The following is a 27863-nucleotide window of genomic DNA, read 5'->3' as shown; positions in this document are numbered from 1 at the left end:
ATGGTTTTGGTTATCAAGTAAGGATAACCTGTTTTTCTTCTGCATTTGTTCCCCTCATCTCTTCCTTCTGTAATGACCCGTGCCAGGTGTCCTCATTTTGTTTGTGCCAGGAACAAAACACGACAGAAATACCAGGAGTGTCTTGGATCTCAGGCAGTGTTGTTGAAGATGTGTCTTCTCACTACTCATCCTGGCAATATTCCTATTAGGATTTATAGAGGTTCCCAAAAATACAAATAAGGAGCCTGACACTTCTTGCTCAACTAAGCAAATTTCCTTCTTTAACAAACAAGCACCAAAGTCAGGAAGAAAGCCCCATCACTCTGAGTTAAAATCCTGTTTTTCATCTATTATAATTTATTTTATTTTATTTGTTCTTTTTAATTATACATGACAATAGAATGTATTTTGACATACCAAATGTACATGGAGTTGAAATCTTGATGAAAGTTGCTATTATTGATTTAGGTGTAATATTGTCTGTTTATTCATTTACTGTTCATTTAAGGATTGGAGAAGTCTCAGGGAAAAGCCACATTTTATTTGATTTTTTATTCCTATGAGGTGGATCAAGTAGAAAAGGAGGTTGTATTAAAGAATAAACAGTCAGATAGTTGGAGAGTCGAAGTGAGAAAGACAGGAGGTTGAGAGGGAAGGGAGCAGGTCACAGGAGCTGAGAAGATTGTAACTCTACTCACCTCACCTTGCAGACACCATGCTTTCCTAATAAGGAATTGAGTGCATCCATTATCTATCTCCTCACGCCTATCTATCCCATCAGTCTCTCCAACAGCACGGAATCAGAAAACCAAGTGGTCACAGTAGAATTTCTTCTCCTGGGCCTCTCAGATGACCCAGATCTGCAGCCCCTCCTCTTTGGACTGTTCCTGTCCATGTACCTGGTCACTGTTCTTGGGAACCTGCTCATCATTCTGGCCATCTCCTCTGACTCCCACCTCCACACCCCCATGTACTTCTTCCTCTCCAACCTGTCCTTCACTGACATCTGTTTCATCTCTACCACTGTCCCCAAGATGCTGGTGAACATCCAGAGACAGAGTAAGACCATCAGTTACACAGACTGCCTGAGCCAGGTTTGCTTTGGTGTGGGTTTTGCTGGATTGGAAAACTTTCTCCTTGCAGCAATGGCTTATGACCGTTACGTGGCCATCTGTCATCCACTCAGGTACTCAGTCATCATGAACCTCCGCCTCTGTGTCCTGCTAATTCTGTTGCCCTTGATCATCAGTGTTGTGTATGCCCTGCTCCAAAGTTTGATGCTGCTGAGGCTGTCCTTCTGCACTGACCTGGAGATCCCTCACTTCTTCTGTGAACTTGTTCAGGTCATCAAGCTGGCCTGTTCTGACACCCTTCTCAATAACATCCTAGTATATGTGATGACAAGCATACTGGGTGGTCTTCCTCTCTTGGGGATTGTTGTTTCTTATATTAAAATTGTCTCCTCTATTCTGCAAATGCCCTCAGCTGGGAGAAAGTCTAAAGCCTTTTCCACTTGTGGGTCTCATCTCTCAGTGGTCTCCTTGTTCTATGGGACAGGTTTTGGAGTGTATATTAGCTCTGCAGTTACAGACTTATCCAGAAAAAGTGCAATAGCCTCAGTGATGTATTCTGTGGTTCCTCCAATGTTGAACCCTTTTATTTACAGCCTGAGGAACAGGGACATGAAGAAGGCCTTAATAAAACTCATTCAAATGTCTACCTTGTGATTAGTTCCGTGCTTTGTGCTTTGACTTCTAAAGTGAGTCAACATCCAGGAACACTGAATGAGCCAAACAGTTTTTTTCTACCACTAAGGTCTTATTCTGCAATGCTTAGCTCCTCTTTTGATCTGGGTATTTCTGCTCAGAATGGAAAGTGACTTGAGACTCCAGTAGTTTGGAATTCTTGAAAACTCATGTGAACTTTTTGAGCTTAATTTTGTGGTCAGCTTCCATAGAGGCAGAACATAAGCAAAGGGTTCTTGCTATTGTGATTTTGGGGTATTTCTCATGACAATGTGAGTGACAGTAGTGTGGTAGGACAAAGGTTGGAGCTAAGTAAGCATTTCAGCACAGTAGGAGCCACTGATTGAGCCTCTACCTCAACCCATGGGCTGAGTGATCACATGACTTCCCCAAATTATTGCAATCTTAGTTTCTGATTTATAATCCATGATATTCTGAACTTTGTCTCCAAGACTGATAATCATCTGCCAGTTTCTGTTGAGCCGTGATAATTCTGCAGATGACACAGGAGCTATGCAGTGTCAGTCAACAGTGGCAGCAGGTGGCAATGAGCTCAGTGGTTATCAACATGCTACTTATGTAGTAAAATAGCACCCACTAACTTTGGCTTCGTCTTCCACAAATTTGGCCTAAATGCTACATTATGGAATTTGACATAACTATGGAATGTTGGAATTTCATGAGTGAGGAGGGCTGTAGCTCACATCATATGAAACACTATTAACTGGCTTTGCTCAAACAGTGAAGCTGGTCATCCTGAGTCATTGAAGTTCACACAATGCACATCAGGCATGGGAAAGGACACCTCATTCACTCTTCCGCCTGTTGGTTTCATCCTTGCTCTGCCATTCTGGTCACTGAAGGCCCAGATCATATACCTAGATCTTCCAGAAAACTGAAAAAAAGGTTGTTTTTCCTTAGGTTTTGTTTCAGTAGAGAGCCAAATTTCATGGATTTATTTAGAAAACATCCTTTCACATAGCACAGTACAGAATCAGGGCCTTTGCTCAAATGTAAACTAATCACTGTGAGGAGATTGGGGCTGTATTCTGGGGACACTGCAATGACAAACCCACCCATTCATCTACAGTTCATGAAACAGAAGATAAAGGTGACAAACTCATTAATGCACAAATCAAAACAATAATACTAATATGAATAATAATATAATAATAGTAGAAAGAATTTCAATAGAGTAGAAGAAGCAGCTCAGGAGGAGGAATAAAATCTAAGAAACCTAATCACATTATATTATGTGCATGTATGAATATGGCATGATAAGTCTTGCTATTGCCGATTATTATAATGCACCAATAAAAACTATGAGACACTCTTCAGGACATCTTCTGTTCTGTTGCTATTGGGTCATCTGATTTGTAGTTTGGCTTCTTTTTGACTGTTTTCATCTATACCCATGGATGAATGTAATCTTCAGGCAGCTGGGCTGGTATTGCAAAACACCATACCTGGCTGGGTTCAACAGTGGACATTTATTTCTCCAAGGACTGGGCACTGCAAATCCCAAGATGCAGGTCTCAGAAGATTCAGACCCTGGTGATGGCTCTTCTTGTGGTTTGCACATTGCTACCTCTTTGTTGGATCTTCTCTTAGCAGAAACAGTATTTCTACTCTCTTCCTCTTATGAGGGCATGAATCTCATGGCAAAGCTCCATGACTTCATAAAATCCTAATTAATTTAACAAGTCCCAACTCCCAATTCTATCAAACATGGGAATAAATATAAATGATGAGAAAAGTACCTATTTGTTGTAAAATACATTCGTGATTAAGAAAACAAAAAAAGATTTTTTTTATCACCACAGACAACTTAGTTTTGGTTACAAAGTTCTATGTTCTTTACAGGATGTGATATTGGAACAGGGAGAGATACAACAATACTATTGTTCAGGAAAGAGATCCCAGGAATCATTGACTTGTAAATGAACAATTTATTTCTGAATTAACCTCACAGCAAAGATGGATTATTTGGTCAAAAGTGCTTAAAAAATGAATATGATTCCTGTCTCCCATCAAAGGCGAAAATAAATTTCATGTAGTTTCAGTCTAATTTTCTAAAGGTAAAATTCAAAATCATTTATTGAGGAAAGTAGAAGTTTTAAAATCTAGACCTCCTGATCACAGACCATGAGGCTAAGTATTTACAAATTAAACTGTGTGGAAGCTGTGTTCTGTGGCAGTCTAGTGAATACCATCAATACCATGAAGCACAAGCAAAATTACACTCTCCTAAAAAACTAACTGCAGTATTATATGTGGAGGTGTGTTATACATGTATAGGATGGCTACTCCAATTATATAAAGAACAATTATGAATTGCCTTTTTGAGATAGATGAGGAATTCAGTGGATATATAATGGATTCATCAAAAGATAGAAAAATAGATAATAATATGTGCAAGGAACCTGAGCCTCTTAATGTGAGAAACAAATTAATTGCCTGCATTTTGCACCCGTTAAATTAGCAAGGGAGTTTAAATATTGAAGCATAATAAAGAAAATCAGGAATTTTTATTGAGAAGTTAAATCATTGCAGAGTTCCTTTGAATTATGCAAAAATGAAGAACCACTTGATCACAACCCATAATTCCACCCCTCTGTAAAACCACTTTTTATTTCCTTCTTTAGGCTTAGAAGAGAATGTTGCAATGACTTTATTTACAAGAGAAGAAAATATATAAAAATTTCATCACTATCAAAAAATATTCCTCAGTTTTAATGTCAGCCTAATGAGTAGAATCTTATGAATATTTGAAATAAGAGAGTAACTACTGTACCTAGGAACAGGATGTATACTGAAGTAACTTGATGAGAATAACAGGAAACAAGGAATCATTCTTCTGTTATTTAAGTTTGAATTTATACATGTGAAATGGAAGCAATTTTATGTAATGAATAATACAATTATAGCTGCCTTGGGGATACAAATGCACCAGAGGTTTATGGAAATGCCAAGTGGGTAAAGGAAAAACAACGAATACTGACCACATCAATCCACTTATGACCTGCATGGTTACCACATGTTCTTTTCTGTGTCCTCTCCCTTCTGGAATCATTGATTACCTGAGACCCACCCAGATCATCCACTTAATGCTCTTCCTCCACAGATCCCCAATAGGCAGGCACTGTTTCCGCCATGCTGTTTGACAAGGTCTGAGCATGTGGAATGGTTTGGCAAGGCCACCATTCCAGGAATTGCCACTGTCATCTCTCCTAGGAATTGGGTGATCTTTTTCGTAATCATCATATTTATAACTATGCAACTGCATATCATATTCTCTGATTTTTGGGATAAGAATTTATCCTCAGTGAGTCTGAAGAGGTTGGGGGAGGTTAAGGAATGCTTTAAAAAATGTACTACATCACACATACAAGTCTGAAGGTACAGAGTTTGAGGAGTTCTTCAAAAAAACTACAGTTACAGGAATTGCTTGCTCCTGTGCTGACCACATCTACCCCAGTTAATGCTTTACCAGCAAAACAGCCTGACAAACAAAACAGGAGACTTGTCCCCACAGTGCAAGGACTGCCCTACTTACCTTACAAGATTGGGGGAGGTTTGTGATATCCACCTAGAGGGAAACAAGTGAATAAGCAGAAGGACCCACCTCTCACAGATCCACCTCTTCCCAGTACAGGAATGTACAATGAAATTAGTAAATGAATAATTAATATTAATGGTAAATGGACAAATGTCCAATGTTTGTCCTTCCTTCAAAGGCTTGGATGTCAAGGGCCACCCTGGAAATGTAGGACTAAAGAGCAAAGAAACAGCACACGCAAACAACTAGAAAGATATTATCTTAAGATCAAATTGTCTTAAGATCGAATGCCCTCATTGCATATTAACTGGTTATGAGTAGTTTATGCTGGCTTAAATCTCACATATGTACTACAATAGATAGAGGATAAATCAATGACATAAAAATAATAGGATAAAAGTAGGTACACTGATTGTTTGGCAATAAAGTAATCCAATTTAGTTTTATCAGAGCTTGTTTAGGTAATATAGTAGACCTTTAAGGTTAAATCAAAACATAATAACATGAGCTAAAGACAAGTGCATGTTTTGCTTAGCAGTTCAGTAAAATTAGCTTAAAAAAATAGAGTCATTGTCCTGACAATAGATCTGACACCAAAGGGTAAACAAATCCAGTAGGATGAAAAGAGGGAACTATATTTCACTGTAATATGCTTATGTGAGTAATTTTAAGTAAATAAAATAAGTTGACCTTAATGTACCCACTATGTGTGAAAGTGTGATTATTGAAAAATCTTGTGGTAATTTCCCTACAACGTGTGTCTTATTTAATCCTGCTTTACTTAATACTATAAAAGAAGAGCTAAAATAAATCTGAGCAGCACTTGCTTCAAGTTGCTCCAGGGGTTCTTGTCGTTCCTTGGCACTGACTCCGCCCATCCTTCAGGGACCTTGTGAGTTGCTGGGGCTGGCTCCCAGCACCCTACTGCAAACAAGTGCCTTGTACCAATTTGTTATGTAAGTTAGTCACAAGTGACTGAGGCAGCAGCTGTATATCTGAGGGCCACAACTCAATGCACCACAGAGATGTGGTCTGCTTCACTCATGGAAAGGATACCCCTGTGGACCAATGGAAGGACACATGGGTTCCTGTCTCTGAAATCATGTCCAGGTGTGACAGCTGACCTCAGTTTGTTCTGCAATAACCTGGGGACCTAGAGAACCAGTCCCAGGATGAGGTCCCCTCATAGAGGAGGGAATGTAGTATCACTCTCTGCTCTAGCACATTCTCTGCCATTGAGTCATTGTAATGAACCTTGTATTATCAATCAAGCTCATTAATATTAGGTTTTCTTTCCTTATTAGGACTTAAGACATCTTCACTGATGAGCTTCACTGTCCTATCACACCAATGACATCATCTAGTTGTGCAAATTTCATCACCAATAAAACTGAGTGTGGTAGATGCTAGTGTCACCTTAGATGTGCATGGTTTGCCAGTACAAGTTCTCAGTGTGTATTTCTCAGGTCATGAATGCTTAATCCTTTGCTTCACAGTAGTACTACACTAGAATGTACCTCTATTGCTCCTAAACACATAAGCAGGCAAACATTATTTGTAAAATATGACAATAACTATGCTTAAATATTTTTCTGATAATCCAACCTCACATTGTCTTCTTCTGAGCAGGCAAAAATGTTTACATTGGAGTCTTCCACAGGTTCTGCATCTGTGGAAGTCAAGGCAGGAAGCATTATTTGGAAAATAGAAATTATGGGTCAAAGAACAGGGAGCAGAAGAAAAACAAAGTTAGGTTCCAGCCAAGTTAAAATGCACCTAGTCATTACTTGGTCATTGTAGTGTACTATGGTGGAAGAAGGTTAAAGTACTCTGGTTCAAAAAGAAAGTCATCAATTAAATATTCTTTATGAACCCAAATTCAAACCATGAAACATTATAGTAAAGATGCTGTCCTACTAATGTGTTTCCTCGAGGCTTCTTTTGTATCTCTGTTCCTCAGGCTGTAGATAAAGGGGTTCAGCATTTGAGGAACCACAGAGTACATCACTGAAGCCACTGCAGTCTTCCTGGGGGAGTCAGAGACTTCATTGCTAATGTACACCCTAAAAGCTGCCCCATAGAACAAGGAGACGACAGATAGGTGAGACCCACAGGTGGAAAAGGCTTTGTGCTTTCCTTCAGGTGATGGCATTCTCACGACAGAGGACACAATGTGAGTATAAGAGAAAATGATCCCAGAGAGAGGAAGACCACCGAATATGCAAGCTGCAATATATATAAGGATGTTATCAATGAGGGTGTCAGAACAGGAGAGCTTAATCATCTAAGCAAGTTCACAGAAGAAGTGAGGGATCTCCAGGTCTGTGCAGAAGGACAACCGCAGTAGCATCAGACTGTGCAGCAGGGCATCCACAAAGCTGATGCACAAAGAGAAGAGAATCATAAGAACACAGAGGTGCAGATTGATGATGACTGAGTACCTGAGTGGGTGGCAGATGGCCACATAACGGTCGTAAGCCATCGCTGCTAGGACGAAGTTTTCCATTCCAACAAAAACCAGGGCAAAGTAGACCTGGGTGAGGCAGCTTGTGTAACTGATGGTTTTACTTTGTCTTTGGATGTTCACCAGCATCTTGGGGACTGTGATGGTGCTTAAAGTTATGTCAGTAAAAGACAGGTTGGAGAGAAAGAAATACATAGGGGTGTGGAGGTGGGAGTCAGAGCTGATGACGAGGATGATGAGCAGGTTGCCCAGGACAGTGACCAGGTACATGGACAGGAACATTCCAAAGACAATGGGCTGCAATGCTGGATCGTCTGTCAGGCCAAGTAGTAGGAATTCTGAAACTGCTGTTTGGTTTCTGGGCTCCATGTTGTTGGTGAATCTCAAGGAAAAGGTGGGGTGAAAAATAATTATACATATGAACAGCATTAGCAACATTATTTGGGAAGATGATAGCAATGCAAATTCTTGATCCCTCCATTGGACTCACTGCTGATAAACCCTGTGGATGAAGACTGGCATTCTAAGTTTCAAAAAGCCCCCTGGGTGGCTTTGATATGTGCTGAATTCTGAGAACCATTTATTAGAAAATAAGCTGTATCATTAATACTGTGAACCCAAATGAATGTTCAAACATCTTCCTCTGCTACTTTCTCCTTCCTTCCCTGTCCACTCACTTCTTTCTCTCACCTCATTTATTGAAATGTTTGTTTTACTGAACACCAACAGTTGCATCTACTGAGTTAGGTGCTGAGAATAAAGCAATGTGTAAGACATGACTTTTCATATAGAATTAGTCTGTACCTTCAAGGAAACAGTAAGACAGGCATGACCATGTTACATCTGTCCTCTTGAGCCAGGGTTCACCTACTTTGCTTTTTCTCGGAATCCTATTGGTATCATCTGATTCTCTTGCCAAACTGCTGCTGTGTTAGTCCACACTGCCACCTCATTCTACCCATGAAGACCCTTAAGTAAGGGGACGTCATACTGGGATGTGGGGTATGTGATGAGTGCTTGGCTAAGACCAGGTCATCTGACTGCAGGGTTGACTCTCCACTAAGCTCTGCTAATGACTGAAGAGCACAGGAAAAGCATTCCGAAATAAGCACTCATATCTCATAATCTACCATTGTAATTTTAACATTTCTTCCTGTGAAATGCCTCCTTCAAGGATTGGCCACCTGTACCATTAGTCATGTCTATGGCTAGCATCCATCCAGGTGGGCAGAAGACTGCCTTTATACCTGAAGCTCAGAAGACTCGCCCATGGAATTGCAGGTCCTCTCCTTTGCAAATAATTCTATGAGAATTTAGACACGTCTCTTCATGAGATTCCTGGTCTCTTTCTAATTTTTTTTTTTTTTTGCCTTAAGGTAAAAAGCACCAGAATGAAAGAAAGCTTGAAGTTCATCGACTCCTAAGAAAAGCAGTAAGACTACATACAACTTGTTGTTCTTTGGAAAACAGAGACCAGATAACACAGACTTATATTTATTAGGTCCTTTTAGGAGAATCAGGTTGCTGAATCAGGTTTAGGATAAAGAGAAATGCTGTTGTGGAAAGTTGGTCATGTAGAAGCAGGAAACCAATCTTCTTTTGTGTTGCATTTGGGATGAAATGAATAACAACTTAAATGAATTGAACAATAATGGATTTAGATACATGAATCACACCTAACTTCACTTGCAGTGCTTTAACTAAGGGACTGCCTGGTACCTGGTTGACTTCAAGAGAAAGGATGCTCAGTGCCTCATATGGGTATTGGTGATGGATGGTGCATGCTCAGGAAGTGCAGACAGATTGAGTCAGCAGGTCCTGGTCAAGAAGGATCACATCTCTAGGAGGAGGTTCCTGTGCTGCTTCTCCACTGGGGCAGGGCTGTGGGGTGCGGTGGCCACAAGCTGACTCCATGCAGTCTCTGTACCCCTGGGGCTCAATATCCAAAGCGCCTTGTTAGATTAACAATTTTACTGCCCTGCTGATCCCTGGGGTGCATAACCTTAAAGACCAAAGAAAACAGAAGACAGGCTTTTAGACTGGCAGGTCCCCTGACCCCATAATCCAGGAGCAGATCACCCAATTCTCTCCACTGATTCTCCTCTCCTCCACTTATGGTACCTTGCCTGCAAGACCTGTGAGGTTTCTTGTAAACCCCAAATATCCATTTACCAACAAAGAAAAATGGAGCTGTTTCATATCAAGGAGCCTGATTCTCTTTTAGGTGTGAAAACAGAGCTTGTGCAGGTGGGTATTACCAATCTGATTACAAACACAACCAAGAGGTTATAATCAAACAAATACTCAGAGGTATCTCTTCAATGTCATTAATGATTCCTGATCTTTGATTTTTATATTCAATATGTTGTCCAGAATATTCCAATCTAGTTTTTTGGTCACTGATATTTGTAGTAAGTACAGACAAGCATGCTGTTTTCTATGGACATTTTGCAAAATCTTTTCCAATTGCATTACAAAGTATATTTTTATCACATTAATTGACTGAGTTGAAATTATGCAGGAGAAGAGGTCAGAAAACCCGACCGAGGAGTAGAGACCTGACTGGGGACAGTGAGGACAACTGCAGCCCTGTCAGAGGGGACTTCAGACAGATTTAAGGAAACATTGGTGGAGAAGAATTGGGGAGAGGAAATACAGAGACCAGCTTTGGGAATGTTTTTATAAATGGAGAAGAGAATGAGGCTGTAGCTGGAGCAGGATGAGTGGTCTAGAGGCCACTTCCATTTTATTAAGTGCAGTGCGATATAGAATTACATTGAGGACATCAGACCTCACAGGTGACCTACACCTCCATCTGCTGTGACCTCTAAGTACCACATTAGGATCATTGAAGTGTCACCAAGACTCCTTCACTTGATTGACAATGTCCACCTGAGCAAAGGCAGACAGGCCATATTTAGCTCTCAGTGTCTCCACTGCTCTGACCACATAGGTCCTTCCTACCAAGTGGCAGCATCCAGACAGGACCCACAATCTGGACCAGCACACGTGATTCCTCAAACCTTAGGGTCATGAATATTATTATTATTATTACCAGGGATTGAAGCCAGGGACATTTACCTAGTGAGACATAGCCCCAGCCTTATTTGAATTTTAATTTTGAGACAGGGATTCTCTCAGTCTCTTGAGGCCTCGATAAGTTGCTGAGACTGGCTTTGAACTTGTGATCCTCCTACCTCATTCTCCCAGTGCTGGGATTACAGGTGGGTGCCAGTGCACCTGGGTCATGAGTATTAACTTGAGGAGGCATTCATTTTAGTAATTTTTTGAAGATTAAACCTGTATCTGTTGAGGTGATATGTTGCCTACATTTTTTTCAAAGAAGAGGAATGAGAAGAAAAATAACATGAAGGATTTGAGCCACTTGCAAAAACAACAGCAATTGTTAATATTTCTTAACCTGATACCTGAGAGGGAAAGCACCACCTCTCCATACAAGTGCCTCTGCAGCTGGTGAGGAGAGCATTGAAGGAGTTTGCAAGAGGGGAAATGGACACCTGGACACTCAACACCTCTTATTGTTGAGGTGTTTTAAATATTGAAGCTCATTATACAGCAGGGGTTTACTTGTTGAGAGTGCAATCCTTGTGCTGCAAGGCCATTGGCATGATTGATTTAGGACTTGAGACTTTTGAGAATGTCTTCTTCTTTCCCAACCTGATGCTGACTGCTCCCTCATCCTGAGATTTCCTGGTGGTGTGGTCTTCTGCATCCACCTTTCTGTTCATGTCTGTCCTGAGGGACTTTCTCACAGGGACACACCTTTGCATATACACAATTCTTGTCTTTTCTCCTTCAGTAGCTTTAGAGTCACAATGACCTTTACACACAGTGTCAGGAATACCAACACACCTTCAACTCAAAAAGAAAACATAGATGTAGAAGACAGTTTCGGTCTGTAGTATTTAGTGATAAATTGTATACATAGATATTGTTATAACTAGTTTTTGCACAGTTACACATGATTCACATGTATTCATGTGAGTCACGGGTACAGTTTTAAGTAACTATAACCTAATGCTATAATTTGTACTTACAATAGATAACAAAAATAGAAGAGGTGACACTAAATAGACAATAGAATTTCACTATTAATTTTTCATTCAAAGATATATCAGATGTAATTTATGATTTTATACATACACATATAAACACATTAAGACACAAATACACACAAACACATGGAACATCCTAGACCCAAATTTTGGGTCTCTGTTATCAATTTGGTGGCAGAAAATTGCCAAGTATCAGAATGCCATTAACCCAGGGTGCAAAGAACCCTTGTGATTGTGACTAAAAACAAATGACTTGTTTGTTACCACACTAACATTACTTTTATCTGGGCACCGTGGCTCATGGTGGCACAGGCCTGTAATCCCACTGGTTTGAAAGAATGAGGCAGGAGAATCTTAAGTTCAAAGCCAGCCTCAGCAACTTAGTGAGAACCAAAGCAAATTATTTAGAGTCAGGGTCTCTAAAGAAAAAGAATAATAAGGGCTGGGGATATGACTAGTGATTGAGCACCTATGGGTTTAATCCCAATACCAAAAATTAAGTAAGAAAAATAAAATTAGTTTTATCAGACTGAGGTGCTACAGTAATAAAGAGCTGTGAAATTAGGGAAGAAGAAAATACAATCCTATTGTCCAGAAAAGTGTAAGGAAACATATTAACATAAATGAATTCATTATTCATAGCTGGATTGGCATTGTAGTGAACACATAGAGCATTTAATAGAAGTGTAAGGAAATTAAAAAGAAAAAGATGCTTGTCTCACCTCAAAGGCAGCAATAAATTTTAGTTGGTCTCTGCCTCAATTACAAATGGCAAGACCAAAAATCCCTTACTGATGCTATGTATTCTTTCAGTGCTAAGACCTGTTGAATACAGATCCAGAGACAAAACATTGCAAAATTGTACTCTATACTCAGTGCTGGGGGCACCTACTAACCACCATGAAGCACACGCAAAAGTAGACACTATCCTGCAGACAAAAATCTGCAGTATGTATTTAAAGACAAAGCGCTGTTATTCCAATTGCATGCATGTATTATGAATGAACAACAGATCTGCAGTTTGATGGACAAATCACACACTCGTATTTCTAAAGAGAGGAATTCTTGGGCCCATAATTTAGGAAAAGACTCATAACCTCCTCTTAGAACCTGTAAGTAAATAGTTACACTCATTGAATTGTCAGAGTAAATGAGAGTCTGAGTAATGATATGACACTCCAGAATATGTCAGGGTAGGGTAAGTTGGTTCAACTCTCTGAAACTACCCAAAGGTGAAAACTGTTCTGCTACGTCAGTACTTCCACACCAAGTGCAGACCTTGTATTTACAGGGTTGCGAGGGTGCTGGCTGTGGGGGCATCTGGAATTCCATCCAGTGCTTGACAAAGATCCTCTGGAGGATGTTTGCAAAGGCTCATTCTAAAAGGAATTGCTGGATGTTTTGCTCCGGAGCATGGTGTTTTTTCTGCTCTGTTTTTCTGATAATATATTACTCATTTCAGTCTGAACAGATTGCTTAAGGGGACGAGGGGAATACAACAAAAATTCCAGAAAATATTACCTACAATCTGAAAGACAATGGGTCTTTACCACTAACAAAGTTAAAAATAAATTTTGCAACCATGCAATGAGTCCCTGAAAACCTCTGGAGAAAATAGATATAGATCTGCCTTTGTCTCCAACAGGCTGGTTAAATCCTAAGATGGTTTTGTTTATGTGTGGTGGTGAGGTAAGAGAATGAGGTTTCACAACATTCCTTCCTTCCTACAAAGAATATGTCACCCCTATAATTAACGTTGGTACACAATAACCATTGCAAACGCTGCCCTCCTATAGCCCTTAACTCAGCAATTTGGATGTTAACCAGATGGACCTACTAGAGATGGTCACATGAGATTACTTGTCTATTGCTTTAATTGTGAGAATAATAAGAATAGTCTTAGATCACATAGAGTTTATAAATTAAGGAAATAAACATTGTATTAGTTCATTGACGTAGTTAGATATTCTTAAAACAATTGTGATTCAGGAAGGATGATCTGTAAGGTTACTATTTTCTGCCTATGCTTTGGAAACTTCTTTAATATTAACCACAAGACTGCCATTATAGCCTGAAGAAAAATGTATATAAACCCAGTCTTCCCTAGAATAAAGTGGGACTGATTGCACCAGAACTAGAGTCTGTGTCTTTCATTCTCCATCCATCGCTGATGCTGTCTCCCTGTGCCCCATTTACCTGTGTGGAACCCATGGACTCCTGTTAGGGCTCGGCCCTGGCAGCTGGCCATGTGTGCCTGGACATTATCACTGTGCTACGCCCCCAGTCCTCAAACTCTTTTCCATATTTTGGGAGGCATGTTTGGGAATATTTAAGATGTTTATCCAAATAACAGAAAAATGGATGCCACACTTGGTTCCTCCTCAGAAATGCTTCATATAATTAATGTCACCACATTTAATATAAAAAATATAAAGTATGCAAATCAAGAAATAGCTTCTGAAAAGATCATTTCTGGAGCACAAGTATGAGACTTGCAAGAGGAAATGGAATTCATTAGGTGGTATGCTGTTTAGGGATGTCTACAAGGGTGATAAATACGTATTGCATTGCTATAAAAATGACAGCTTTTCAGGGCAAAACTGATCCACTACTGGCAATCAAATACTGACTTTATCAAACCAATTCCCGTCTCTGCAGTCACCATGCCCCCTCTGTATTCTGTCTTCTCCACTTCTGTCCTAAGAAGAGACATGGGATGACCTTGAGATCCCACCCAGATGATCCACCAAGTGCTCCTCCTCTGCCAACCCCCTTCTCCCATACAAGCAGCATTCACCACTTATGCCACACCTTGATCACACTTTTTCAGGACAGGATGTTGACATAGTTTGAACACCACCATCCAGTCCACCTCAGAGATGCAAGTCTTTGGTACATGGAGAGTTCCCTGCTCAAGACACCCAGGAGTGGGTGCGCAGATTGTTGCCTGTGGCATCAGGTCCATGTATGGCAACTGCATTTGCACTATCACCTGGGGAAGGGGAGGAGACCAGTGCAGGGAAGAGGCCACATCATGGGGGGCTGAATGAATGAAGTTCTGCTCTCTGTGTTATTGTATTTCCTACCTCTCATATCTTTGGAATGAAGGGTATTTCTCCTTATTGTCAGCGCACAGTATTGTCTGTCATCATTGATGGAGTTCAAGCATGTCACAGTCACACTAAAACAGTGGTCTGATTCATCATGCCAATTTTATAGATGAATACATTGAAAATGGTTGATGCTATTTTTGTCCCAGAAGTATATGGATGCCAGGAACAGATCTCAGGATATGAATGTCCAACCCTTTGTTCACTTTAGGTCTGATACCCAGATGAAATTCCAATGGCTCCAGCTGTATGATCAGTGGAAACAATTCTCTTAATATGACCGAGCAGTGCTTAAAGACCACCCTTATCCTGCCATCTTTCACTAACTTGCTTTCTTCTGGGATTTCAGCATAAGGAGATTCTAAGACTAGAATCCTTGCTTCAGAGCCTGTCTCTGTGGAACCAGAGCAACAAAATTATGTTTGGGGTGAGAAATTATGGGTCAAACATCGCAGAGGTATACTAAAAGCAATGACAGGTTTCAAGAAAAACTAAAGTCCACCTGGTCATTATGGTATTTCATTAATTTAAAAGAGTATAATGACAGATGGGTCAGGAATTATGGCTCATCACAAATGTTGACACTGTTAATTATTCTAGAAACCCAGTTTGAATAAGGGCAGAGGACACAGAACAGCTATCCAACTGATGAATTTCTTCAAGGCTTCCTTCATGTCCTTGTTCCTCAAACCATAGATAAATGGGTTCATCAATTGAGGGGCCACTGTGTACATCACTGAAGCCACTGCAGTCTTCCTGGGGGAGTCAGAAACTGCAGAGCTAATGTAAACCCCAAAAGCTGTCCCATAGAACAAGGAGACAACAGACAGGTGAGACCCACAGGTGGAAAAGGCTTTATGCTTCCCTCCTGATGAGGGCATTCTCAAGACAGAGGACACAATGTGAACATAAGAGAAAATGATTTCAGAGAAGGGAACACCACCAAATATGCAGGCCACTACATATATCAGGATGTTATCAGTGAAGTTATCAGAACAAGACAGCTTGATAATCTGAGCAAGTTCACAGAAGAAGTGGGGGATCTCCAGGTTTGTGCAGAAAGACAGGCCACAGCACCATCAGACTGTGCAGCAGGCCATCCATGAGGCTAATGAACAAGGAAAACAAGGTCAGCAGTCCACACAGGCAGGGGTTCATGATGTCTATGTACCTGAGTGGATGGCAGATGGCCACATAGCGGTCATAGGCCATCACTGCAAGTAGACAATTTTCCAAGCCACCAAAAACCAAGACAAAGCAGACCTGGGTGAGGCAGCCTGTGTAGGTGATGCTCTGACTCTGTGTTAGGATGTTCACCAGCATCTTTGGAATCGTGCTTGAACTTAAACTCATATCAGTGAAGGAAAGATTGGCAAGAAGGAAGTACATGGGTGTGTGGAGGTGGGAGTCAGAGCTGACAGCCAGGATGATGAGCAGGTTCCCCAGGATGGTGACCAGGTACATGGAGAGGAACAGGTTGAAAATGAGGGGCTGCAGTGCTGGGTCCTCTGTCAGTCCCAGGAGGAGGAATTCTGAAACAGTTGTTTGATTTCCAGGTTCCATGTTGGTGATGAATCTGAAGGAAAAGAATGAGTGAAAAGATAAAGAAATATATGGACCATCAGTAGCAGTGTATCATGGAAATGTGTTAGAAAATTCCTCCTTGAACACCTAGTTATTGTTGCTTCCTCAGGATGCAATTTTCATAACACATCTGTACTCACTTCCAGAGAATTACTTAGGGGGTCTTATGCTCCCTTTTTGGCTAGAATAGGAGTGAGGTTGTGCATCCTATACGTGTACTAAAGATGGACGTGCTGTCCTCCAGAAGCAGAGACACACTCAGTGAGTGACTGGGATCTTGATCTGAAGGATTGTCTCTGGGAGGAGGCTCAGATGCTTCTTCCTGATTGGGGCAGGGCTGTTTAGTGCCATCACATGCCAGCTCCTATTGTCTCTCTATCTCTGGGGGCTCAAAATGCAATGTCCTCATTAAAATAACTATTTTGCTGTCATTCTTATCCCAGGAGTGCATGTCCTAAAAGACCAAGACTTGGGAGGTGAGGAGTTGAGGACAGCCGATTTCCTGACCCCAAGGTCAGGTGTTCCCTTGTTTCTGTTGTTCTCCATTTGTAGACCTTGTACACGTAACAGACATCACAACTATGATAAAGTCCAGTGTTCCTTTAAGTTACAAACTAAGTCACATCTATTAAATTATCTGTTAAACTTTATCTCAAAGTTTGTTTCCTATTTTAAGTGTGAGAATGTCTCATGTGTAAATAGTGTCATTTTAAATGTTATCTACATCTTACAAAATACAGACGACACTCAGGCATATCTTTTCTTAACTCTAATTGTATTAATTAAACCTTAATTTTTGCTTTTCATGTTTAGCACAGATGATTATAATCTGTTTTCAATTATCATGGCTAATGACCAAAAATACAAATAGGACCATGATTCTTTGTTCAGAATTCGAAAATATGTTCTTCAATACTGTCACAATAGTTTCAGTAGTTGTCTTCCCTAAAGGAGACTGCGAGTTGAAATTATCGTTCTTCATGCTTAAAGAAGAGATATGTTAATTATTTCCAAAATCATCAAAAGAAAGAACTATGCAAATGTGTCCATGAACTCAGCACATCTGTTGAGATTTTTATATCATTCAAGGAGTGAAAGTGCTGTTCATGTTAGTGTTCACCTTATAGATTTTTAAACACAAGGGCTTCATTTTGTTCATGTGTTATCAGCACATTTTACATCATGTTAACTTGTTACACACAAATCTATAATTTCAAGTAGATTGGATGGTTTTTGACAAGATGGCATGTATATACACGTGTGTGTGTGTGTATGTGTGTATATATACATGTTGGTATATATACACATCCAGGGGCACTCAGTCACTGAGTCACATCCCCCCCCTTATTTTGAGACAGGGTTTCACTAAGTTGCTTAGGGCCTCAGTAAATTTCTGAGGCTGGCCTTGATCTTGTGATCCTCCTACTTCAGCCTTCTGAGTTTCTGGGATTACAGGTTTATAGGTGTGTGCCACTGTGTCAGGTGCATTGTGATATCTCTCTGCACCATTTTAGCCCCATCAATGTCTAACACACATGATTCATAGTTAAAATTAACAAAGACATCATTGGGATTACAAAACTGTCATTTTTTCTGTGTACCACAGAAGGAGAACAGCAAATATAAATGGAGAATAATGTTCTTCAGGTACCAGTAAAGAACATTGACACAATTTTCCAAATGGGTAGAAGCTAACTGCTCCATGGATTTATCCACATAAGCAAGAAGTATTTCCTCTTTCTAGATATTGCAAACGTGGTGTTCTAGAGGACCAGTTGCTAAGGGCAGAGATAGAGCTTTTTTGCTCAAGAAGTATGGGTGAGCTCAAGAATCAAGCATTACCAGACCCATGGCTGTAGGCCTAGAACCTTATCGTTGCAGGAAAATCTCCAAGGAAGAACAGAATCCAACTCAGTAATGACTTGTGGATGAGTTTTTAACGTGATGTTCTTCATATCTTCAAACATCCAAGCTCATTAAACAGATTTCTGGAGTAGAGACCTGACTGATGATGGGTGAGGCATACGTGGCCCCACCAGATGAAACATCTGTTTGCATTTGTATTGATCGATTGACACATTATAGTTATACATAATATTGGAGTTCATTTTGGTGTAATTATGTAAGCATGGACTATAATTTGCTTCATTTCGGTCCTCAGTACTTTCTCTTTCCCTCCCCACCATCTAATCTCTCTTCCCCTTCCTCTACGCTACTGGTCTTCCTTCTACTCATTTATAGTTTTTCAAATTTGTGCTTCATAGATACACTTAAAGTTGAAATTTACTGTGGTATATTCATTTATTTACATAGCATAATTTTATCAATTTAATTCCACAGTTATTCCCTTCACCCATCCCTCCTTCCTCCTCCTCAATCTCCCTCCTCCTCTTTAATCCCATTCCTCTACTCCACTGGTCTCTCTTCTGTTTTCATGGGTTTCCTTCTCTTTCCCTCTTTCTTTGCTCTAGCAACAGCATATGAGAGAAAACATTCTTGCCTCTCTGAGTCTGACTTATTTCACTCAGCATGATGCTGTCCAGTTACATCCACTTACCAGCAAGTGACATCATTTCATTTTTCTTTATGGCTAAGTAAGACTCCATTGTGTGCATGTATCATGTTTTCTTACTGCAATCATTGATTGAGGGACCCATATGCTGTTCTCGTAAACTGGCTACTGGGAATTGAGTTGCTATAAACATTGTTATGCATATATCACTGTAGTATGCTAATTTTAGTTCTTTTGGATACGTACCATGGAGTGGGATAGCTGGGTCATGTGGTGATTCCCTTTTTAGTCTTTTGAGGAATCTCCATACCACATTTCAGAGTGGTTGTAGTAATTCATAGTCCCCCCAACAACATATAAGTGAACCATTCCCCCATTTCCTTACCAGCATTTGTTATCATTTGCATTTTGATAATTGTTACCCTAACTGGAGTGAGATGAAATCTTAGTATAGCTGGAATTTGCATCTTTCTGATTGCTAAGAGAGATGAACATTTTCTCATATATTTGTTGTGCATTCGCATTTCTTCTTTTGAGAAATGTCTCTGCTCATGTCCATCAAAAGCACCACTGACATGGACACCCTTCGTCTGTACTAGCTTCTGCTTCTCCTTCAGTAGGTGCCTTTAGAGTCACAACCATACTCATAAATTAAATCAAGAAATCTGACATTGTAAGGCCCCCCAAAAAGGAAACCCCAACTCTGTCCCATGGATGGACGGCAACCCCAATCAACCGCAGGAGGCGTCACTTGATGCAAACCGCAAGAGGTGTTTATTCCAGCGCGCTGGGACCCAACTCGAGGAGTCGAGTCCCTAGCAGAAAATCTTGTAGGTTTATAAAGGCAGAAACCACACATCGGGAGGGGTCACACATGAAAGGGAAAAGGGGGACAAAGCTGCCAGGAAGTTTCAAAGGGGGTCTGGGTTTGCTGACAACATGTTTCACAATGTTTTACAACAGGCTGTAGATTCTGGTCAATAGTTTCTGGTAATCCTACTGTTTGAGCACTATCTAGCTATCTGGCTCAATTTACTCTTTTACTCTCTGTTTGGGGCTGTTTCCTGGAACAGCTTTAAGGGCTTTGTTCCCATTACTGGGAGGGAAACCTTAGGGAGTTGAGATAAAACAGACAGCTTAAAAAAATGTCCATTCTTTCAACATCACAGTTCAACTCGAAATAAGATATGTATGAATATATCAACATTTAAATCCAAGTGAGAAAGCAGAGTGTACCATAATAATGTAACCCTATAAGCTTCATTCCATTTATTTCTCTGTAAAATTTGAATTTGGCTTTGAACATTATAAACAGAATGTTTCTAATAGAGTCTTCGTAATCAAAATGCACTAAGCAATTAACAAATATGTCACCTCCCTTTTAGAATTTCACCACCAAGTTTTCCAGATTTCATAGTATTGGTTCATGTGTGTGTTATCAACATTGTTAGAGAAAATTCCAAACTAACAGAAAAACAGTTAATTTATGGTATAAAGCAAATTTGTGATTGTATGTAAAAAACCTGAGGGCATATTTGTTAACACAGCAAAGTAGATTTGATTGATTGATGTGTTGATATCATTAAGACAGGAGATATTGTTGCAAGAACATATACAGTAGTCTGCTGTGATCACCTGCAGTCTGCCAGCATATCAACGCGATATTTGAGTGTAGATTGCTCACTGTCAGGTGCCTATTATCCGTCATTTGCCTGTCCATTGCCTGCCTTACACCTATCCATCACCCAACACACTAGATTCACAGCCTGATCGCCCGACAACAGTCAGCAAACTGATCACCAACCACCAGTAGAGCACCAGCTGCCTGCAGTTGCCTGGAAGTTCACTGTTACAGAACCTGCAGGTTTGATTACACGTGGCTGCCGCCATTTGGAGACAACAGCCTGGCCCTGTAGGACCCCTGTCCGGTCTGACTGAGCCCCATCTCCAGGATCCCCACCCCGACCAATCACTTCCTGCCTCTGGGGCCCTCACATCGACTGACTCTCCCTGCTGCCAGGATCCCCACACCAACTGACTGCACTCTATCACCAGGACCCCAAACTGACTGATTGCAACCAGCCTCCAGGATCCCAAAACCTCACCAAACACACCCGAACTCCAGGACCCCTGCCTGACCAACCACATCGCGCCTCCATAACCTCCTGCTGACCACTGCCACACCCTGAGTTGCAGCTCCTCATATGCAAACATGTTTTCAACCCAGAGCGGCCATCTTGGATAATCCTGGAAGCCTTAGCTCCTATCTTTAGGTGGGGCAAAACACATTCTGAGATGCCTGCTGGAGGCTTGAAGCTCATTGTCAGGTACCTCTCATGCATCAGGCTACAGAACTCTGGGAGATTTCATGACAATATGACTGTTATACTGTAGATTTTATTTTTTCTTCTTATTGAAAAAGTTTAAGTTTTTATTTCTTTACTTTTCTTCCTAACTTTTCCTTTTGTTTTCCTGTTCCCACAGAGTCTTTTTCTCCCTTTTTTGCATGCTAACATCCAATTACTTTTGATTACACTTTCACACTTTCTATTATCTAGAACTTCTGTATATTCTTTTCTTATTCAATTAACAGCCACATTCTACATCCCTCTGCATCCTCTTTGTCCTCCATTTGAAATTTCAGACTTTATTGTAAATCTCTTTGTTTTAATGAAGATAATAGTTGAACTCAGTCTGTTTATTATGACAAATTTGTTATTGTCCTCATAGGGGCTTTTATTTTCCTCAGATTGCATAGAGTCTGAATTGGGCACTGCTAATATTGATCTCCCCTTAAAGAAAAGGTTTTGGAAACCTATAGGGCCACTATAAGCCTATAGGGGGAAATCTGCAATACCCCAGATCTGCATTGCTGGAGGGGAAGATACATGAACAACATGAAAAAACAAGGGAATAAAATGATCCAAACAAATCTAGATTCTATATTAATAGAATCCAATGACAGTATGCTAGAAGAAATGTCAGGAAAGGACTTCAGATTATACATGATTAAGATGAGTCATGAAGCAAAAGATGAGATAAGAGAGCAAATGCAGGCAATGAATGATAATACCAAGAAGCTGACAGAGTAACTGCAGGAAGCAAAAGATCATTTCTACAAAGAGACAAAGATTCTCAAGAAAAAAACAAATGGAAAACCTTGAAATGAAGGAAACAATAAACCAAATAAAAAACTCATGTAAATCATCACCAAAAGACTAGACCAGGTGGAAGACAGAACCTCAGATGATGAAGAAAAATATTTAGTCTTGAAAAAAAGTTGCCCAAACAGAGAAGATGGTAAAAAATCATGAACAGAATCTCCAAGAACTATGGGACATCATGAAAAGACCAAATTTAAGAATTATTGGGATTGAGGAAGGCACAGAGGTACAAACCAAAAGAATGAACAACCTATTCAATGAAATAATATCAAAAATTTCCCAAGCCTGAAGAATGAAATGGAAAATCAAATACAAGAGGCTTACAGAACACCAAAATCACAAAATCACAACAGATCCACACCAAGTCACATTATAATGAAAATGCCAAACATTCAAAATAAAGATAGGATTTTGCCGTCTGCAAGAGAAAAAGCATCAGATTATATATAGCGGGAGACCAATATGGATAGCAGCTGACTTCTCAACCCAGACTCGAAAAGCTAGAATGGCCTGGTACAACATATTTCAAGATCTGAAAGAACATAGTTGCCAACAAAGAATCCTTTACCCAGCAAAACTAACCTTCAGATTTGAAGATGAAATAAAATCCTTCCATGATAAACAAATGTTAAAACAATTTACAAATAGAAAGCTTGCGCTACAGAATGTTCTCAACAAAATATTCCATGAGGAGAAATGAAAACAACAATGTAGGTCAGCAAAGGGAGGACTACCTTAGAGAAAAACAAATCAAAGGAGAAACTAAGCCAACTAAAAAACCAAAAATAAGCAAATGACTGGGAATAAAAATCATAACTCAATAATAACCATGAACGTTAATGGCCTAAAGTCATCAATCAAAAGACATAGACTGGCAGAATGGATTAAAAAGAAAGACCCAACAATATGCTGCCTGCAAGAGACTCATCTCATAGAAAAAAACATCCACATCATTTCACTAAAGGTGAAAGGATGGGAAAAAACCTACCACACACATGGACTCAGTAAAAAAGCAGGGGTTTCCAACCTTATATCAGATAAAGTGGACTTCAAGCCAAAGTTAGTCAGAAGGGATAAAGAAGAAAATTTCATACTGCAAAAGGGAACCATAAATCAGGAAGACATAACGACAGTAAATATTTATGCTCCAAACAATGATGCATCCCTGTACATCAAACAAATCCTTCTCAATTTCAGGAATCACATAGACCACAACACAATAATTCTGGGTGACTTTAATGCACCGCTGTCACCACTAGATAGATCTTCCAAACAAAAACCAATCAAAGAAACCATAGAACTCAATAACACAATCAATAACCTAGACTTAATAGACTTATATAGAATATTCCATCCATCAACAAGTGGATTCACTTTCTCCTCAGCAGCACATGGAACCTTCTCAAAAATAGACCATATGATATGACACAATGCAGCCCTTAGGAAATGCAAAAAAATTGAGATACTGCCTTGTGTTCTATCAGATCAAAATGGTCTGAGAGTAGAAATCAATGACAAAATAAAAAAGAGAAATTACTCCAACACCTGGAATCTCAATAATATGGTATTGAATGAAACATGGATAAGAAAAAACATGAGGGAGGAGACAAAAAAAATTCTTACAGGTCAATGAGAATGATGATACAACATATCAAAATATCTGGGACACTATGAAAGCAGTACTAAGAGGAAAATTCATTGCATGGAGTGCATTCCAGAAAAGAATGAAATGTCAACAACTAAATGAGCTAACATTACAGCTCAAAGACCTAGAAAAAGAAGAACAGAATAATAGCAAAAGAAGTACAAGACAGGAAATAATTAAAATCAAAGATGAAATAAATGAAATTGAAACAAATGAAACAATTCAAAAAGTTGACAAAACTAAATGTTTGTTCTTTGAGAAAATAAAAAAAAATAGACAAACCCTTAGCCACACTAACAAAGAGAAGGAGAGTGAAAACTCAAATTAACAAAATTCATGATGTAAAAGGAAATATCACGACAGACACCACTGAGATACAGAACACAATGTGAAGCTACTTTGAAAATCTGTATTCCAACAAAATAGAAACTACCGAAGACAATGACAAATTTCTAGAGACATATGCTCCTCCCAAACTCAACCAGGAGGACATACATAATTTAAACAGGTCAATATCAAGAAATGAAAAAGAAGAAGCCATTAAAAATATACCATCCAAAGAAAGCCCAGATGGATTCTCAGCCGATTTCTACAAGACCTTCAAAGAAGAACTCATTCCAATAATTCTCAAAGTATTCCAGGAAATAGAAAAGAAGGGTACCCTTACCAAACTCATTCTATGAAGCTAATATCACACTCATACCCAAACCAGGAAAAAACACATCAAAGAAAGAAAATTTTAGACCAATATCCTTGATGAATATAGATGCAAAGATCCTTAACAAAATATTGGCAAACCGTAATCAAGAACATATTAAGAAAATCGTTCACCACAATCAAGTGGGGTTCATCCCTGGAATGCAAGGATGGTTTAACATTCATAAATCAATAAACGTAATCCATCATGTCAATAGACTTACAGCTAAGAATCATATGGTTATTTCAGTTGATGCAGAAAAAGCATCCAACAAAATAGAACACCACTTTATGCTCAAAACACAGAAAAAATAGGAGAGTAGGAACATACCTGAATATTGTAAAGCCTATTTATGATAAGCCCATGGCCAACTTCATGCTTAATGGAGAAAAACTGTAACCATTCCCTTTAAAAACAAGAAAAAGAGAGGGATGTCCTCTTTCACCACTTCTATTCAACAGTGTCCTCGAAACTCTAGCCAGAGCAGTTACGAAGACCAAAGAAATTAAAGGGATACAAATAGGAAAAGAGGAACTTAAGATGTCTCTATTTGCTGATGACATGATTTTATATATACAGGATCCAAAAACTTCCTCCAGAAAACTTCTAGACCTCATCAATGAATTCAGCAAAATAGCAGGCTATAAAATCAACATGCATAAATCTAAAGCATTTTTATACACAAGCGACGAAACATTTGAAAGGGAAATGAGGAAAACAACTCCATTTGCAATAGCCTAAAAAAATTAAAATACTTGGGAATCAATCTAACCAAAGAGGTAAAAGATCTCTACAATGAAAACTACAAAACATTGAAGAAAGAAATTGAGGAAGACCTTAGATCATGGAAATATCTCCCCTGTTCTTGGATAGGCAGAATTAATATTGCCAAATGGCTATACTACCAAAAGTGCTATACAGATTCAATGCAATTCCAATTAAAATCCCAATGAGGTACCTTACAGAAATAGAGCAACCAATCATGAAATTCATGTGGAAAAACAAGAAACCCAAAATAGCTACATAGAGGATTGTAGTCTATTTTCTAGGATCACTGCTGAATGTCAAAATTATAGGCAGAATCATGACTCGTTATTTAGAATTTGATGAACACATTCTTCAATTTTATCACAATAGTTTCAGTAGTTTTCTTCACATACAGAAAGGGTAGTTGAATTTATGGTTCTTCATTTTTATGTGAAATTCTAATTCAAGTTACAAAACCACCAAAAGGCAGTGTGTCCATATATTTAGCACATTGTGTTGGACATCACCCATTACTTAATGGAGTTGGTGTTTTGTGTTGGTATTTACCTTAAAACCTTCCACATTTAGTGAGTTCTCTATCATCATATGTTTATCAAGTTATTTACATTTCACCTCTTTTCATGTGAAATTATATTTCATTGAATATATTATTTGCAATTTTTGAAGAGATGGATTGTGGTGGTTTTCTTCAACATCTCAACTCTATTTATTTAAAAAGGGGAAAGAGTAGAAAAAATGTAATAGATCTTCAATGGTGTTTTGTTTAATTTTTAAGAGAAACTCATATATTGGAGGCTACCAGAAATGACCCCATCAAGTCAGAAAAATAGATACAGAAGAGAGATGTGGGAATTTCTAGAACTATGTCCTAGAGTGAACGAGTTCAACACAAGTTTGAAGTGCTGAAATTAACTAGGAGCACACATTTCTCTCAATAAAATACACAAAGCAACCAGTCTTGGAAACAAAAAGTAATTTAAATTTTATAAGTAATAGAACTTTCCATGGAACATCACCAGACTCACAAAATTTATACAGAAGTTCTTCCTAACATTCAGGGGAGTTGATCAATTGATTTCAACATTAAAGGGTGATTTCAGGAAGTATAAGGAAGGAATATGCTCTATATCATCCACATAGTGGATGATGAATGCAGAAAAGTTTAATACATGAAAGGAAACGAAAATGTACTTTGATTGCAAAATTTCTGGCAGAATGACAGAAATAGGATAATTTGTGCTAGGACCACCAATATCCTCTGACCTGACTGGGGATTATGGAGTGAAATGCACCTTCACCTTCTGGTATGTCCCCAAGAAGAGCAAGCGAGTCAGATTTTTAAACTGCATAGTTTGGCCATGGATGTAATTTGGGAAGGGGAAGTAATCTTGGTTGCAGTCCATCTCATCTTTTATTTATTTATTTATTGGTGCCAGGAATTGAACCTAGTGGCACTTAACTCCTGAGCCACATCCCCAGCCCTTTTTTATTTTTTAATTTTGGGAAAGGGTCTTCCTAAATTGCTCAGGACCTCGCTAAATTGCCAAGGCTGGCTTTGTACCCTCAATCCTTCTGCCTCAGTCTCCCAAGCTGCCGGGATTATAGACATGCACCACCAAACTCAGTCCAGTCAATCTCTGCTACCAATGCATTCCCAGAATGGATCTGAGAGCCAAGTGCTGACTGCCAGCAGCCCTCAGCTGCTGTGGTGATAAGTCCAACTCTCCTGACAGGAGATCCAGATGGCACCTCACATGCCATCATGCTTGTTTCCCTTGTTTATTGTCTATTTCTCCTCTCATGGATGACTCAGGATGTCATGAATGAGGGCTCTTGACAGATGGGCTTGATGATCTGAGTGAGTATGTAGAAGTGAGGATCTCCAGGTCTGTGCAGAAGGGAATTCATGGCACCATCTGACACATCAGGTCGTCTACAATGTTGTTGAACAGAGAGGACTGAATCAGCAGGACTCAGAGGGGCAGGAGTTCATGGTAACCATTTATTCCATGGGGTGACTGACAGTCATGAAATTATTACAGAACATGACTGCAACGGAAATTTTCTAAGAAAGTATAAACCAAGACAAAGCATGGCTGTGAGAGAAATTGTGCTTAAGTGATGCTCAGGTCCTGTGCTCTGAAGTTCCCAGGATCTTTGGTATTGTGCTTGTGCTTAAATAGGTGTCAGTCAAGGATGGGAGGGAGAGGATAAAGCACAGCTGGGTGTGATGAAGGGAGTCTTTCTGTACATTATTAAAGAAATTTTCATTTCATTCTGTGAGTTGCTATTTAATAATTTTCATAAATACCTTTCATCACAGTCTGACTTAGCATGAGCTACTCCTCAAATATATTACAAGAAAGCAATGTATTTATTCTTGTTTTATTTTTTTTTTGCACCCCTAACCCAGGCTTCCTGGAATCTATACAATGTTTGTGTGTGTACAAGAGTTTCTCTATCCTATGAACTGTGCAAAACCCTGTCTACCTACTCATTAAAAATAATTTCTTCCTGGTGTATTATCAAGGACTTTGTT

At 39.4% G+C, this 27863-nt stretch overlaps 3 pseudogenes across 3 annotated transcripts in view; 1 reads left to right on the top strand and 2 right to left on the bottom strand.

The window, feature by feature from the left end:
• The window catches only part of LOC306647082 (olfactory receptor 7G2-like), a 39848-nt pseudogene continuing 11985 nt past the window's right edge, over nt 1-27863 (top strand). The window contains exons 1-2 of the transcript in view: nt 1-17; nt 782-1059. The product of the transcript in view is annotated as an olfactory receptor 7G2-like (transcript). The remainder of the gene's footprint in view (nt 18-781; nt 1060-27863) is intronic.
• LOC306646127 (olfactory receptor 7G2-like) lies at nt 7199-8137 on the bottom strand (annotated as a pseudogene). The gene has a single exon. The product of its transcript is annotated as an olfactory receptor 7G2-like (transcript).
• Nucleotides 15551-16526, bottom strand: LOC306646370 (olfactory receptor 7G1-like; annotated as a pseudogene). The gene has a single exon. The product of its transcript is annotated as an olfactory receptor 7G1-like (transcript).

The sequence above is a fragment of the Sciurus vulgaris genome (genome assembly GCF_902686455.1).
Source record: "Sciurus vulgaris genome assembly, chromosome: 16".
NCBI lineage: Eukaryota > Metazoa > Chordata > Mammalia > Rodentia > Sciuridae > Sciurus > Sciurus vulgaris.
Note: the sequence above shows the minus strand (reverse complement) of the source record. Positions and strands in the feature narration are given on the sequence as shown.